General features: G+C 45.0%; 1 pseudogene across 1 annotated transcript; it reads right to left on the bottom strand.

Annotated features, from left to right (window-relative positions):
* Window positions 1-378: 378 nt before the first annotated feature.
* LOC307095288 (lysine-specific histone demethylase 1A-like) lies at window positions 379-15518 on the bottom strand (annotated as a pseudogene). The gene is made up of 2 exons: window positions 15273-15518; window positions 379-2647 (listed from the first exon to the last, which is right to left on the bottom strand). The product of its transcript is annotated as a lysine-specific histone demethylase 1A-like (transcript).
* Window positions 15519-16029: the final 511 nt, after the last annotated feature.

Below are 16029 nucleotides of genomic sequence, written 5' to 3'. Positions count from 1 at the left end.
CATTTGCTGCTCCTGAGGATGAAACATTTGCGAAATAATGTTTTTTCCTCAAAGTGACACACTACCCGAGTTATGCTCAGTTTTTTGGCGAAGTTTGACACACCAAGCTCAAAAGGTTGCCCATCACTGGACTAAGATATTCTCTCATAGCACTTGCTTGCCTCACTTCCACACTAAATGGGCAAGTGCCTTCCTCCCTGGCTCGAAGTCACTCAAAGGAGACAATTTCCTTAGCCACCTGACCATCATGAACCTCGGCAGCTGATCAGAATACCAAAAGTTAGGGCAAGTTTCTCAGGAATCTAGTATTGCTAGAAGAGTTTTGCTTACGCAGCAAAAGACACATACATTGGCCTCTTCCCTTAGGATACATTTGTTTCAAATGCTTGGGGATTGTTGTGCAGGGATACCTGGTGTAGCCTGGTGAGGCAGGGTGTACATGGCCCCCAAGAATTGGTCTACAATCCTTCCTGCTTCTCGAAGGCCACTCAGCAGAGCACCATGGACTGTGGCTGGGTAGTTACGGATTGTGTGTTCTCCAGCTAAGACGAGTTGTGGAATTGGCTGTGGAGCACCTGGAATTGAGGGACCAGTAGTGATTGGCTGAGCCATTAAATCATAGTCATTTCCAGATGATCCTGCAGCCACATAGGAATAGGAATGGCCTAGGAATCAGCACGCCAGTGAGACACCACAGCTTCCTTGGGCTGGGACACTGCACTGCTACCAAAAATCCCATTTGCGAATGGCCAGGCATCGGCCTACAATCACAGCATCACTTATGTTTTCCATGATGCCAGTAGCTTCTCTTGCCACTAGTGCCAAAGTATTGGAGCTTTATAGAGGCTCCAGAGGAGGAAGAGATCATCCCTGCTGGCAGTTGTACTGCCGACATCCCGAACAAATTGACACTTGGATCCCAGAATACCTGGTCAAAATACAACACCTCCTTGTTAAGGTTGCCAAATCCCATCCTTTGAACTGCAGATGTTTTCCACTCAGGAAGAGGTGGCACAAACTGAACAGCTGGTGGCTGCTGCTTCAACACATCCAAAGGGAGGGTACAGAGAACTATATCACATTTATAAATCAATTTCTGGCTGGTGGAGCAGGTATTCACAGCTATCACTTCACATCCTAAAGCTGTGTAGCGAACCTGCTGAACTGCTGTATTCAATTTAATATCTAGGCCTTCTGCTAATTCCACAGGCACACATGAGTAGCCATTCCTCACTGTCATGGGTGGCTGCCAGTAAACTCAAAGTCATCATCCTAATCTCAAAGTTTAAGGGAGAGTGTAGAAAGAGGTGTGGCATTAGCAAATTCAAGATTTGCAAAATGCCTGTCAAGTATCTGTCTCTTGATGAGAGGTATACATCACTTGGGGGATTGGCTTCCAATTCTTAAAAGTTTTTATTCAAGTTTTCCTTGTGTTTCAGCTAATTCATCATATTCCTTGGACAGTACAGTCAGATCCCTGTGTTTGCTCTTCACTAAGAACTCAGCAGTGATATCTCTGGTGGCTTGACTTCAGATGCTTCTTTTAATTGTTGATGGAGCTCTTTAATTTTCTCTTTCAAATTTACCATCTTATTAAGAAGCTCTCTCAATTCCTCCTGAGTTTTCACTATCTTCTTCCAATGTTCAATCTGCTCATCTTTAACATGCTTTTCTTGTAACTGAATAACAACTTCCAATGCCTGGCCAAGGAACACAGGCTTATTATTGAGGAAATTGAAGTCTAGCTGATGACTAAGGTAAGAGGTAGCTTCTAGCAATCGGGTAAACTCTTGTTCTACCATTTTATCTTTCCTTTTAGGAACAGCTTGTCCATTGGCTTCATAAAGTGGGCATTTTTGCTTGATCTTGGCCACTTCCATATTTACTTGTTTGCTGATCACAGCCATGGGATTCCCACCAAGACCTGTTACTACCATGGCTCCAAGATCAGCTACATAGTTCCCTTTGAGAAATGTGGCAACTCGTCCACCTATATGATCACTAGCTTACAAAAGTGTGACATCTATTCCAAAACTTTGTAACTGTTGACCTGCTGCCAAGCGTTGAGACTCCAGAGCCTGTAATAATTACCTTCTCTGTCTTTTTAGTTGGGAGGGGTTTTATCTTATACTAGTAGATGCTGAAGTTCATAAGACCGTGATGCTCTAAATAACTGTGAACTCGGTGGACAAGCACAGTATCACTGTTGTAAGGTGCTTCTAATTGTTGGAGAGAAGCCTCAAAAGTCAGCTGAAACTTTGTGCAGTTTCTAGAAACTGATGATATCTGGAAAACAAGCTGCTTCTTGAGAAGTCACCCGGTCATGAGGAAGTCTACTCTGGAATGCTGCACCCTCCACACCTGATGCTTGGCCATCTCCATACACTCCAAAACTGTCGTCTAGAAGTCCTCCTGCTTGCCCAGATGGCTCTTCAGGCTCAATTTCATTTTCTTCCTCAGCTGGGGCTTGAGGCAGTGGTGGGGGAAGCTTCTTTTCCTTCTCTGCTTTGGCATTTCTCTCTTCTTCTGAATACTACTCATCTTCTGAGAGGTTGGCCTAGTTTTCATCCATCTCTCTGTACTCTACCTGATTGCTGGGGTTCTTGCTTGTTTGGGCCCTTCCTGTGTTGCTGGATGACTCTTGATCCTAAGCTCATAGCTGGCCCAGGGTGGTAATTGCTATCCCTCCTCACCTAGGCCGCTGCAACTAGGCAGCAAGGCATGCCTCCTCAGGACAGGGTGCCAATTGTCCCCGGCAGTGACAAATGGAATCCTGGATGAGCCCCCAAAGTGTTAGAAATAAGGCAAGCCCCCCAAATCAGGGGTCCTGGTAGCACACAAAGCATACTTGGGAGCCATACATCAAGGCAAATGTCTTTACTCCTGCAGGAGGGTGTGCAAGCACATGGTCTGGGAACATATGCACACTCTCTTGTTGTTTTGTTGATGGCTTCTTTTGCTGTGCAAAAGCTTTTTATTTTGATGTAGTGCCATTTGTTTATCTTCTCCTTAGTTTCCACTGTCCTAGGAGCCATATCAGTAAAGATATCTGCTGTGACATATGTCTCATATTTTTCTGCCTATCGATTTTTCTAAGATTGTTATGGTTTCCTGTCTTACATTTAAGTCCTTTACCCATATTGAGTTTATTTTTGTGTATGGTGTAAGGTGGTGGTCTAGTTTCATTTTTTGCATATATCTATACAGTTTTCCCAACACCATTTATTGAAGAGATTGTCTTGAATCTATTGTACTAGTATACTCTTGACTAGTATACTCTTGACTCCTTTGTCAAATATTAATTGAGCATAATGTCTTGGGTCAATTACTGTCTTCTCTGTTCTGTTCCGTTGGTCTATATGTCTGTTCTTGTGCCAGTACTAGGCAGTTTTGAGAACCATGGCTTGGTAATACAGCTTAATATCTGGTATTGTGATCCCTCCAACTTTGTTCTTCTTTCGCAGGATTGCTGTGGGTATTTGGAGTCTTTTTGGAGAGTTTGTTTTAGGAGTGTGAAATATGCCATTGGTATTTTAATGGGGATTGCATTGACTATATATATAGATTGCTTTTGGTAGTATGGACATTTTAATGGTGTTGATTCTACCAATCCATAAACATGGTATATTCTTCCATTTGTTTATATCTTCCTCTATCTTTTTTTTTTCAACATCCTATATATATATATTTTTTTTTGAGTATAGATCTTTTACCTCCTTAGTTAAGTTTATTCCTAGGTATCTTAATTTTTTGTTAATGGTATATGGGTTTATTTTTTTTAGATCCTCTATCTGTGAGTTCATTATTGGTGCATAAAAAAGCCATAGATTTCTGGGTGTTAATTTTGTATCCTAAAACAATGCCAAATTCATTTTTTAAGTCTAGTAGTGTTTTGATGGAGTCTTTAAGGTTTTCTATGTACAATATCTTGTCATCTACAAATAATTACAGTTTTATTTCTTCTTTTGCAATTTGGATGCTTTTATTTCTTCTTTTTTTCAGATTGCTACGGCCAGCACATCCAGTACTATACTGAACAGGAGTGGAGAAAGTGGGCATACCTGTCTTGTTCCTGTTCTTAGGGGAAATGGTTTTAGTTTTGCCCTTTGAGTACGATGTTGGCTGTAGATTTGTCATATAAGGCTTTTATTATGTTGAGGTATGATCCCTCTATTCCCACTTTGTTCAGAGTTTTTATCAAGAAGGAGAATTGGATTTTGTCAAATTCTTTTTCTGCATTGATTGATGTGATTATGTGATTTTTGTCTCTCAATTTATTTATGTGTTGTTTCACGTTTATTGATTTGCGGATATTGTACCATCCTTGCATCCCTGGAATAAATTCCACTTGGTCATGGTGTATGATCTTTGTAATATAATGCTGGATCTGATTTGCTATAATTTTGTTGAGTATTTTAGCATTTATGTTCACCAGGGATACTGGCCTGTAATTCTTTTCCCTTATAGTGTCTTTATCTGGTTTTGGGATAGGATAATGCTGGTTTCATATAAAGAGCTTGGAAGTGTTCCTCCCTCTTGAATTTTTTCGAAAAGTCTGAGGAGGGTAGGTTTTAGTTTTTCTTTGAATGTTTAGTAAAATTCCCCTGTGAAGCCATCTGGCCCAGGGTTTTTATTTGCTGAATATTATTTGATTACTTCTTCAATTTCCTCCATAGACATTGGCCTATTCAGATTTTTTTTTATTCTTCCTGATTGATGTTGGAGAGTGGGAATTTTTGAACACTACTGAGGCCATGGACTATGCCCCAGATAGAGTTGTCAGTGCTGACACCACGCCAGGCCTTGAGATAAGGTCTCATGGCCCCTACCCAACACGTAGGCATTCTTTCATAGAACACTAACAGCTTTCTGAAGAACAGGATGACCCTGTGAATAACATGGTCGTCAATGGCATGATCCTGACTTTGCTTAGGAAAAACTGTTTTCTCTTGGGTTACTTGTTCTGCAAAAACAGGATGTGGTAAATGGGCTTAAAAGCAATCCTACACAAAGGGTCACTTGCTGCTCTCTGGACTCCCTGCATGGAGAAAGGTAAAGCAGTCGCCGGTTGGCTGGCCGGCTAATAAAGGCTCCGTAAATTTTAATTTGGTCTGGACTCCAGTGGTCTTTACTCACGTTCGCTCCACAACATTTGGAGATGTCCCAGCGAGACAACCAGCCTTTGCCTGGTCCTGTGACAGGAGCCCACCGGTGTCCCCGGACTCTCTGACCCAGTGGGAGATCTCTGAGAGACATTCCTCAGCCTCGGGACTGGTAGAGGTTGGAGACCCCGCCTGCTAAATTTCCTGATTGACTCTGATCGGAGCCGCCGGGATCTGGTTCTTACCGGTAAGAAACTTATTTCTGGTTCTGTGGGTACCCATCTAGGGTCTCTGGAAGGCTGGATGCAGCACTACTTCCGAGACCAGATCCTTGTGCACGATGGTGCCTGGTGATTCTCAGTTGGTTGTCTTTGTCTTTTGTTATTCTGTGTTATTATTGTCTAACTAGGGGCCCGGTGCACGAAATTTGTGCACGGAGGGGGGTTGTCCCTCAGCCCAGCCTGTACCCTCTCCAATCTGGGACCCCTCAAGGGATGTCAGACATCCCTCTCACAGTCCAGGACTGCTGGCTCCCAACTGCTTGCCTGCCTGCCTTCCTGATTGCCCCTAACCGCTTCTGCCTGCCAGCCTGATCACCCCCTAACCACTCTGCTGCCAGCCTGTTTGCCCCAACTTCCCTCCTCTGCCGGCCTGGTTACCCCTAACTGCCCTCTCCTGCAGGGTTGATCACCTCCAACTGCCCTCCCTTGCAGGCCTGGTCCTTCTCAACTGCCCTCCCTTGCAGGCCGGGTGCCTCCCAACTGCCCTCTCCTGCTGGCCATCTTGTGGTTGCCATCTTGTGTCCACATGGGGGCAGGATCTTTGACCACATTGGGGCAGCTATATTGTGTGTTGCAGTGATGATCAATCTGCATAGTACTCTTTTATTAGATAGGATGACATTTCTTTCTTTCTTTTTTTTTTTTATCCTCACCTGAGTATATGTTTCCATTGACTTTTAGAGAATGTGAAAGAGAAAGGGAAAGACAGAGAGAAACATCAAAGTGAGAGGAATACTTAGATTGCTTGCCTCCTTCCTGAGCCCTGACCTGGGCCCCAGCCAGGGAGGAGCCTGCAACTTAGGTACATGCCCTTGATCAGAATCTAACCTGGACTCTGCGGTTGGCAAACCTAGACATTATCCACTGAGCCAAACCGTGTAGGGCAGGTTATGACATTTCTTAGCCCTCCAGCAGCGGACCTTCATTTTTTTCTCCAGGAGTGTGGTGGAAAAGCCCTAGATCACTTTTTTGGATTCTTATACCCAAGTTACTAAGAATATTACCAGTGGCATACAGGGAGCTTAGCCAGTGAGTGGTCAGAAAAGGTATTTCCTCTGTAGTTCACACCTATCTCCTGTGATCTCCGGCTCCACCCCTGCCAAGGCCTAAAGCCTCCAGCCCTGGGCAGGGACCCCCAGCTGGCTCTGATCGCCCTGCTCTACCCCCAGCCAAGGCCGCAAGCCTCTGTTTGAGGCTCGGGCCCTGGGCAGGGACCCCCAGCTGGTTCCAATTGCCCACAGACACCCACAGCTGGCTCTATCGCCCGGCTCCATCCACGGCCAAGGCTGCAAGCCTCTAGGCTTGGGCTCTGGGCAGGGACCCCCAGCTGGCTCCGATCGCCCACAGGGGACCCCAGCTTGCTCTGATTGCCAGGCTCCGCCCCAGCAGCCAAGGCCGCAAGCCTCTGGCAGAGGCTTGGGCTCTGGGCAGGGACCCCCAGCTGGCTCAGATCACCTGCAAGGGACCCCAGCTGGCTCCGCTGGAGGGCTCCACCCCAAGCCAAGGCCTAAAGCCTCTGGCTGAGGCTTGGGCCCTGGGCAGGGACCCCCAGCTGGCTCCAATCACCTGCAGGGACCCCCAGCTGGCTCCGCTCATGGGCTCCACCCCCAGCCAAGGCCTAAAGCCTCTGGCAGAGGCTTGGGCTCTGGGCAGGGACCCCCAGCTGGCTCTGATCGCCAGGCTCCGATCACCAGGCTCCGCCCCAACGGCCAAGGCTGCAAGCCTCTGGCCAAGGCTTGGGCTCTGGGCAGGACCCCCAGCTGGCTCTGATCTCCCCGCTCCGCCCCCATCCAATGCCGCAAGCCTCTGTTTGAGGCTCGGCCCCTGGGCAGGGACCCCCAGATGGCTCTATCCCCCGCTCCATCCAAGGCCAAGGCCTCAAGCTTCTGTTTGAGGCTTGGGCCCTGGTCAGGGACCCCCAGCTGGCTCCAATCACCGCAGGGGACCCCAGCTCCACCCCCAGCCAATGCCGCAAGCCTCTGGCTGAGGCTCGGGCCCTGGGCAGGGACCCCCAGCTGGCTCCGATCGCCTGCAGGGGACCCCAGCTGGCTCTGATCACCTGTGGGGGACCCCTGCTGGCTCTGATCTTCCCCTCTGATCTTCGGCTCCAATATCCCAGTTCCAACAACTGCTCTCCGAGGCTGCAGCTATCTTGGTTAGGTGTATTTGCATATTACCTTTCTGATTGGCCGGTGGGCGTGGCCGGTGGGCGTGGCTTGAGTGTAGCGGAGTGATGATTTGCATATTACTGTTTTATAGATAGGATAGGATTGTCTCTATCATTAGAATGGGTCAGTCTGCTTCTGTCTGTACTCCCTGCAATGTTTTTTGAAAAATTTTCAGGAATTCAAGCAGTGAGCGGATGACTACAGAGCCTCTGTTAATGCTTTTGATTTACAGAAATTTTGTGAGAGGGAATGGCCAACTTCCCCATATTCCAGTGAGTGGAAGGGGGAGCTTGATCACCTCCCTAGAAGTCAAAAACTCAGACTGTCTGGTGTATAAATGTAAGTGTGAGAGTATGTGTGAAGTGAAAGCTACTTTGTGCTGTCTGGCTATACACATGGGAGTATTTGTTATCTCTTTCTATTGTTTAATTTGTTTAAAGGTAGGGCGGACCTGCTATAACAGAATGCAAAAGTCTTTAGCAGCTGCTGAGACACCTTTTTCTTAGAGTCTTTTGTTCTCCGTCAGAGAGGGAATCAGCCCACTTAGCGAATAAAAATTTCTGTTTATGTTTGTATAAGTAAGGGTTTCAGTTTGCTCTGATTTGTGAATTTACTGTATTAAATTGAAATTTTAAAGTCCTAGGGTTAATTTGAAGGTATAAATTTGTGACATTTCAAAGAACTTTTATTTATGGCTTTCTTATCTCTTTTGGGTGGTTGGAGAAATCAAGAGTAGTAAGGAGGAGGATTTAAGATCCTCTAGGAGTCTAGGGGCTTAAAGTAAAAATCTATGAGGGAAAACAACGGTTACAGGAAGAAAAAAGTATCCTTAAATGTAAAAAGCCTGGTAATACAGGATCTCAGACGGCTTGCCTTATTTCCCCTGCTAAGGACAGAGTAAATGGTTAATGCAGAAAAGGGGGGGGGGCGTTGGCAGGGAGAGCAGGAAGAGAGGTTTTTGTTGATTTTGCTGGCTACAATGGTGTCCTTGGTTTCTTACTTATCTGAAATATTTTGGCTTCAAGGCTTTTTGCAAAACACAGTGGATCTTCCTCTGCCCCGTTTTATTACTTCTTGGGCAGTGGTAGAATATTCAGAAAAGGAACTTTAAGATATAATATCTTTAAGGCTGACAACTAGTTTAAGTTTTAAAAATCTCTGTCTCTCAAAAAGAAATATTTTTACCTACTCTTGGTTTTATCACTGAAGGTCTAGTTATATTTTCTTTAAAAAGTACATTTTAAATGTGTTCATAAAAAAATGCTAACTGTTCACTTTTAATAATCATTAAAGGATTGAGGCTTCTAAGAAAAAAACAACAAAAAAAAAACAAACTTAACTCCCATGAGCCAAGCGGAGGAAAAACGGAGCTGAAGTCCGCAGGCGCCCTGGTGATTTAAAACTGGGTGCTAGACAGACTCAACTCCCCAGAGCCAGGTGAAAGAAAAGGGTGAGGGGGGCTGGATGCCCAGGCTGCTTACAGAGGCCCTGGAAGAAGCAGCAGCAGTGAGAAAAGCAGGGGACAGCAGACTTTTACCTGACACTAGAGCTACCCCTAGTGAGTAATGAGTGTTTTACAACAAGCAATACAAGACTTAGGCCTTTGGCTTGCTGGCTGCATCAGTTAAACCAGAATCCAGTGACTGCTACTAGCCTTCCTGCAGCCCCAGGAATAGAGCAGCGAGCCTGGGATCTGTGAAAGCAGCAGATAGAGCTAGTGAAAGCTCCCTGTTTGCAAATGTACTGAAAGGGTTCAGTACCTGTTGCTGCTGAGAGAGGAGAGGCTGAGATCCCTTTCCAGTGCACTCCCTTGGAAGAGGCCTGGTCCCTGCTCTGCCACAAAGGGGACTGGCAGGAAGACAAGGAGTCTAATTCCCAAGCCACTGCCACAGAAGCTCTTTGCAATATGCAAAGCTGTTTCTAACTGCAACTCTGGCTGTTTTGGACTGTCAGCTTAAAAGTCAAAGAGCAAAGGAAAGGCACTCTCCCTGTACCGGGGAGTCTTCAGGACTTTGAGATTCTCCAAGAGAGGAGGAGTCTGACTGAGGGATGGCAGAGACCCTGTTGGGTTGGAAGGACCTAAGGCCACATGTTAAACTTATAAATTACAGCTTTCTAGGCAGATGTCCAAGCCCAGTTATATAGTGGTTAAGCTGCCTGTTTACAGCAAAACAACTTTCTCCCATGCCAGAATAAATTATAGGGAAATTAGACAGGCTGTGTTTGTGGCTAGAAAGAAGAACTGGCCACCATGCACAGCCCTGACAGTGGCCTGCAGAAAACTGTATAATAGACTTAGATGATGCCTGTGTCTTCATGGACATGACTCCAGAAAGACAAGGACAATTTTGCTTTGTGTGGGAAGGTCAAGAATAGACCTTAGTCACCTCCCTAAGATATTTGTGTAGCCCTACCATGTGTCATATATGGTAGCAGAAGATTTGGCTACCTAAGGTGGCCACAATGCCAATATTGTACGTCATTGTGTTAATAATATTGCATTAACCTTACAGATTTGAATGCAGTTGCCAAAAGGGCAGATGCCCAAATGGGCAAGGAAAATACCCATCTGGTTTTGGTCTCTATTAAAAGACAGTTGGCAGCCTATATACTGTCTTGCAGGCCTGTGTGACCATGCCCATGTCAGGTATGGCACAAACCTCAACTTTAGGAAATCGGGGAAGGCCTGTTTGGAACAGAGGGAAGTGGTGAGTACCAGCCCTTTGTTACAGGAATTACAGACCCCGTGAGGTCCTGTGACATGTGAGACCCTGTAAAGCAATAAAGCTCCCTTAGTCCTTTCTCAGAGGGCATGTCACCCCTCCCAAGAGACCATATGAAATTTTAAGGACAAGTCAAGTAGGGGGAACCCTACTACAAGGACATCTATAATTGTCTACTTGAATATGGACACATTTTGAATTTCTCCTTGTCATTTGAAGACAGTTATATTACTCTGAAGAATCCATAGAAAGGACTGACAAGGAAAATCAGAAGATCTTAAAGCAGGTCAGTATATTTTTCTCCTTATACAATTCCTCCAAAATTTGGCAATGCTTAATAAATCATGGCAATACATTTCTTTGCATAAATTCAATAAGACCGGTTTCTAATAGTGGTTTTATTGACCAGAAACTTTGACTGGAGTATCATGTTTTAAAGAGCCCTGCCTGAACTCTGAAGACTTGAAGCCAATAAGAGTGCCATGGAGAAAGCCTGGTATCCTGCTTGGTAGCCCTGAAAATAGCTGGTGCTGGAGCATCAGGCCCATACCCTACCATCACTGGCGGTTGGTCAGAGTAGAAGGGGAGCAATAAGGGCGCCTCTGCGTCCCTGCGGGACCCCCACACACTCTGAGCCACGATGAGTAGGAGGGTGAGACGGGCCTTGAAGCCTAGGGCATGGGCCCGGGTAGAGCCACTACAGGTGAGGACTTCACCTAACTCAGCAAGTACTACAGGCAGGCCTGACGGCAGCTGGATATCTTGGCTTCCTGGCCCTACGGGGCATATTAAGATTCAATCATGAAATTCCAGCAAAGGTAGTCAGTTACCATTCTTGTTATGTTTATGCAAACAATCAGGCCAAATTAAATACAATAGATAAATTAGTCTTGATTTGGCTCTTTTGATAAACATGGGGGTAATTTTGAGGTGAAAAATTCAATTTCAATAAAAGTTATTAAAACTGAAAGGTTTTCTTTCCCTTGGACCTGATCATTTGTTACAGTTTGTCTCCACCAGGTCACAATCTTTCTGTCCCTCTGACAGACAGCAAGGATCTCTTGGCTCTGAGAGAAACTTCTGACCCGCCTCAGCAGGAAGTATCTAGAAGAGCCTACCGACGTCCATTTTCCCTAAAAGAATTCAGAGCCAAGATCCTTGAGGTAATATATTAGGCAGTTAGACAGATATGAGCAGAGCAAGGACAATGGGCCAACTAGCACTACCAGATGTAATTAAGTCTTTCCATCTCTACCTATGTGAGACAAGGGGATTCCCCAGAAGCAAGAGGGCATGAGGCTGCAGATAAAGCAGCCCGGGAGGCTGCCCTAAAACCAGTGGGGCCTCTACAGATTCTAGTGACTCTTCCAAACCCTGGCCTACACACCTCACCAGCTTACATAGAAACCCAATCTAGAAAAGCTGAAATCCATAACCAATCTTTACTCAAGTTCTTACAGGCTTTACAGTCTACACAGAAAGCAGTCCAGAAGCATGTATACCAACTTCTGATCCGGTCCATCCTTCCACCCTGGTGACTCTGTTTGGGTAAAGAAATTTGCCACACAAGGACTGACTCCTACCTGGAAAGGACCACTTCCATAGCAGTCAAGGTCGACGGGATCCCGACGTGCCTTCATCACACCCAGCTTAAGACAGCCCAGGAAAAATAGAGAGTCCAGGACTCTTCGAACCCTCTAAAGATTAGTCCTGGCCCTCATTCTGGGCCCTTATCTTATAAACAGGCCCACTGACTTCATTCAGCAGAGAATTAATTCTATCAAGCTTATAGTCCTCATGGGTCAATATAACTCCCTCGCCAACAATGACCCAAAAGAGTCAATGATTTGACTCATGTACATAAAACCAGTGGGGAATGTTGGAGCGTGGGAATTTTTGAGCACTACTGAGGCCATGGACTATGCTCCAGATAGAGTTGTCAGTGCTGACACCACGCCAGGCCTTGAGATAAGGTCTCATGGCCCCTTCCCAGCACGTAGGCCTTCTTTCATAGAACACTGACAGCTTTCTGAAGAACAGGATGACCCTGTGAATAACATGGTCGTCAATGGCATGATCCTAACATTGCTTAGGAAAAACTGTTTTGACTTGGGTTACTTGTTCTGCAAAAACAGGATGTGGTAAATGGGCTTAAAAACGGTCCTACACAAAGGGTCGCTGCTGCTCTCTGGTCTCCCTGCATGGAGAATGGCAGAGCAGTCGCCCGGTTGGCTGGCCGACTATTAAAGGCTTCCTAAATTTTAATTTGGTCTGGGCTCCAGTGGTCATTCACTCGCATCCGCTCCACAACAATTGAGTTTTGGAAGATTGTATTTTTCTAGGACTATGTCCATTTCTTCTAGGTTGTCCATTTTGTTGGAATAGATTTGTTCATAGTATTTTTTTTTACAATCTTTTGTATTTCTGTGGGGTCTGTTGTTATTTCGCCTCTTTCATTTCTGATTTTGTTTATTTGTGTCCTCTCTCTTTGATTCTTGGTGAGCCTGGCTAGAGGTTCATCAATCGTGTTTTTCATTTCAAGAACCAGCTCTTGGTTCTATTGGTCTTTTGTATTGTTTTCTTTTTTGTCTCTATGTCATTTATTTGGCTTTCATCTTTATTATTTCCTTCCTTCTGCCTACTCTGGGGTTTTCTTGTTGCTCTCTTTCTAATTCTTTAATTGTAGTGTTAGATAATGTATTACCAGTTTTTCTTGTGTGTGTGTGTGTGTGTGTGTGTGTGTGTGTGTGTGTGTGTGTTGAGGTAGTTCGGTAATGCTATGAACTTCCCTCTCAGAACTGCTTTCACTGTGTACCATAGGTTTTGGATTGTTGTGTTTTTATTGTCATTTGTTTGCACTTGAGAAGATGTTTATTCCATAGCTTTCAGTTGAAATGTTCTGAAGATGTCAATTAAGTCCATCTGATCTAGTGATTGATTGGTTCTTTGTTGATTTTTTTTTCTAGAAGATTTATCCAGTGATGTCAATGGGGCATTAAAGTCAACTACTATTATTGTATTGCTGTCGATCTCTCCCTTGATATATTCCAGAAGATTTTTATGTATTTGGGTGCTCCTGCATTGGGTGCTTATATGTTTACCAGGTTATATCTTCTTGTTATATCAATCTCATTAGTATTATTAAGTGGCCTTCCTTATCTCTTGTTATGGCCTTCACTTTGAGGTCTATTTTGTCAGATATAAGTATTGCTTACCCAGCTTTTTTTTTTTTTCATTTCCGTTTGCCTGAAAGATATTTTTCCATCCCTTCACTTTCAATCTGTGTGAGTCCCTTATTCTGAGGAGGGTCTCTTGTAGACAGTATATATATGGGTCATGCTTTTTTATCCATTCAGCCACCCTATGCCTTTTGGCTAGAGCATTTAATCCATTTATATTTATCGCCATTATGGATTAGTACTTCCTTGTAGCCATTTTTATTCTTTATGCCTGTGTTCCTTCTTCCCTTTCTATTTCTTCTTTTTACAATAGTCCTGTTAGCATTTCTTGTGTTGCTGGCTTAGTAGCAATAAACTCTTTTAGACTTTTTTTTGTTTGTTTTTTTGTCTGTCAAGCTCCTGTTTTCCCCTTCAATTTTGAATGATATCCTTGCTGGATAGAGTAATTTTGGATTCAGTCCCTTGCTTTGTATCACTCTGTATATTTCATTCCATTCTCTTCAGGACTGAAGAGTTTGTGTTGAGAAATAATTTGATAATCTAATGGGAGATCCCTTGTAGGTAACTCCCTGTCTCTCTCTTGCAGCCCTTAATATTCTCTCTTTGTCATTAACCTTTGCCATTGTAATTATGACATGTCTTGGTGTGGGTCTTTTTTGGATTCATCTTGTTTGGGACTCTCTGTGCTTGTGTGGTTTCTTCTTCCCCAAATCAGGGAAGTTTTCTGTCATTATTTCTTCAAATAGGTGTTCTTATCCTTGCTCCTCTTCTTGTCCTTCTGGAACCCCTATTATATGGATGTTATTTCATTTCATATTTTCCCCAAGCTTCCTTAAGCTCTCCTGCTTTCTAATTTTTTTTCTCCACTTGCTGTTGAGATTGGGTGTGTTTTTCTACCCTATCTTCTAGCTCACTTATTTGGTCCTCTACTTCTTCCAATCTACTGTTGAAACCTTCCTTTTTTTTTTTTAATTGTAGGTATATCATTCTTCATTTCTTCTTGATTCTTACATAAGTTGTTGATTTTCTCATTCAGCCAGTTTAGGAACTGTATGACCCTTACTGTGAATTCTTTCTATGACATATTGCTTGCCTCCATTTCATTTAGTTCCTTTTCTGGTGATTCCACCTTTTCTTTCCTTTGGGGTTTGTTTCTTTGCCTCCCCATTTTTGCTGTCTCTTTTTGGCCCTGGGATCCCTGTTTGGGGTTCAAAGGTTTGAAGCCCTAAGTTGTTCAATGATCTGGGACTCACTAGTCCAGATTCTGGGTCTGCCTTGAGTTTCACACCTTTATTATATGTGTTCTGAGTTGTCTCCCCTTCTCCTATGGTTCTGGTCCCTCAGTTGTCCACTTCAGATTCCTGGGTTTGGTGGGGGAGACAGTTCCTCTGGTGTGAGATTCCCTGTGATGTCCCAGAACCCTCTGGTATGCATTTCACTATGGGGCCCCAGCACCCAAGGTAGGCTGGCACCCTAGGACTCTCTGGCAGTGCACATGCAGCGTGGACCTGTGACCTGTGGCTAGGCATACCAGGTCACACCAGCAGCTCTGACCTGGCCCAGGGTTAGCACATGCACCAGGTGACAGCTCTGTCTGTGTTAGGGGCAGAGCGTGCACTGGCCCAAAGGCTCTGTGTGTGCTGGGGTGGGGCACACACCAGCTTTTGGCTCTGTACTGGGACTGGGGTATCAGAGGGGGCATGGGGTAATCCTAGTTTGCACTCACAGTGCAGGGACTTGTAGTGCGTGATCCTGGGATGTTGGGTTTGGGCTCTGGTGAGGAGGCACAGCTTGGAAGGTTTCTCTGGTGTACACTCACTGAAGATGTTGGGCCCTGTGGTGCAATACCATGCTGCTCACTGCCGAGGCATGGTGGTGGTTCCACATGGGTTATGGCTGTCAAGTGGCTCCCTGCACAGGTCCGGGGGTGGTGTCTAAGGCCGGTCTGGGTGTTGGTGTAGCTGCACTTCTGGCCTCCATTGCTCCTCTCCAGAAGATAGTGTGGGCTCTGCACTAATGCAGCATTGGCCTGGGGGTGCCTGCAGCAGTAGCAGGGGCTCCCCATCTAGAAGAGGCCCATCTGCCAGACCCTTAGACTCCTGCAATGTCTAACTGTCTCTCACTGCCCCCCCACACACACACCACACATCCATACACACCTCTCTCATTCCTTTACTTGCTCACAGTCTCTCCCTCCCTGCCATCCTTTCTGCCACCATGCCTCCAACTTTAATTTTCTTTATCATCCTCCTCATTACTGTTGTTATTCATGGTATTTGCTATTCTCCTTTGTATATATGTCTATATTAATGGCTTTCCAAAGCAGATTTCTCTGAGCAGGTCTTTCTACTATTTTCTAGTATATGGTGTTGAGTCACAAGATATTTTACCTCTGTGACCTCCCAGACTTGACTTAGAGGGCTTCCATAAAACAGTAAAGCTATGCTTTTTGGGTGTGGCATTTGTTTTGCCCTCACCATAGTGGTGAGCCCTGACCTCCATGGGCTCCCCCCCCCCAAAGCACCCCACCTGGGGATTAGTCACATTGTGAAACAGTGGTTCTACTACAATAGCTC

Source organism: Cnephaeus nilssonii (assembly GCF_951640355.1).
Source record: "Cnephaeus nilssonii genome assembly, chromosome: X".
Classification (NCBI taxonomy): Eukaryota; Metazoa; Chordata; class Mammalia; order Chiroptera; family Vespertilionidae; genus Cnephaeus; species Cnephaeus nilssonii.
This window is presented reverse-complemented; position numbering and strand designations above follow the sequence as displayed.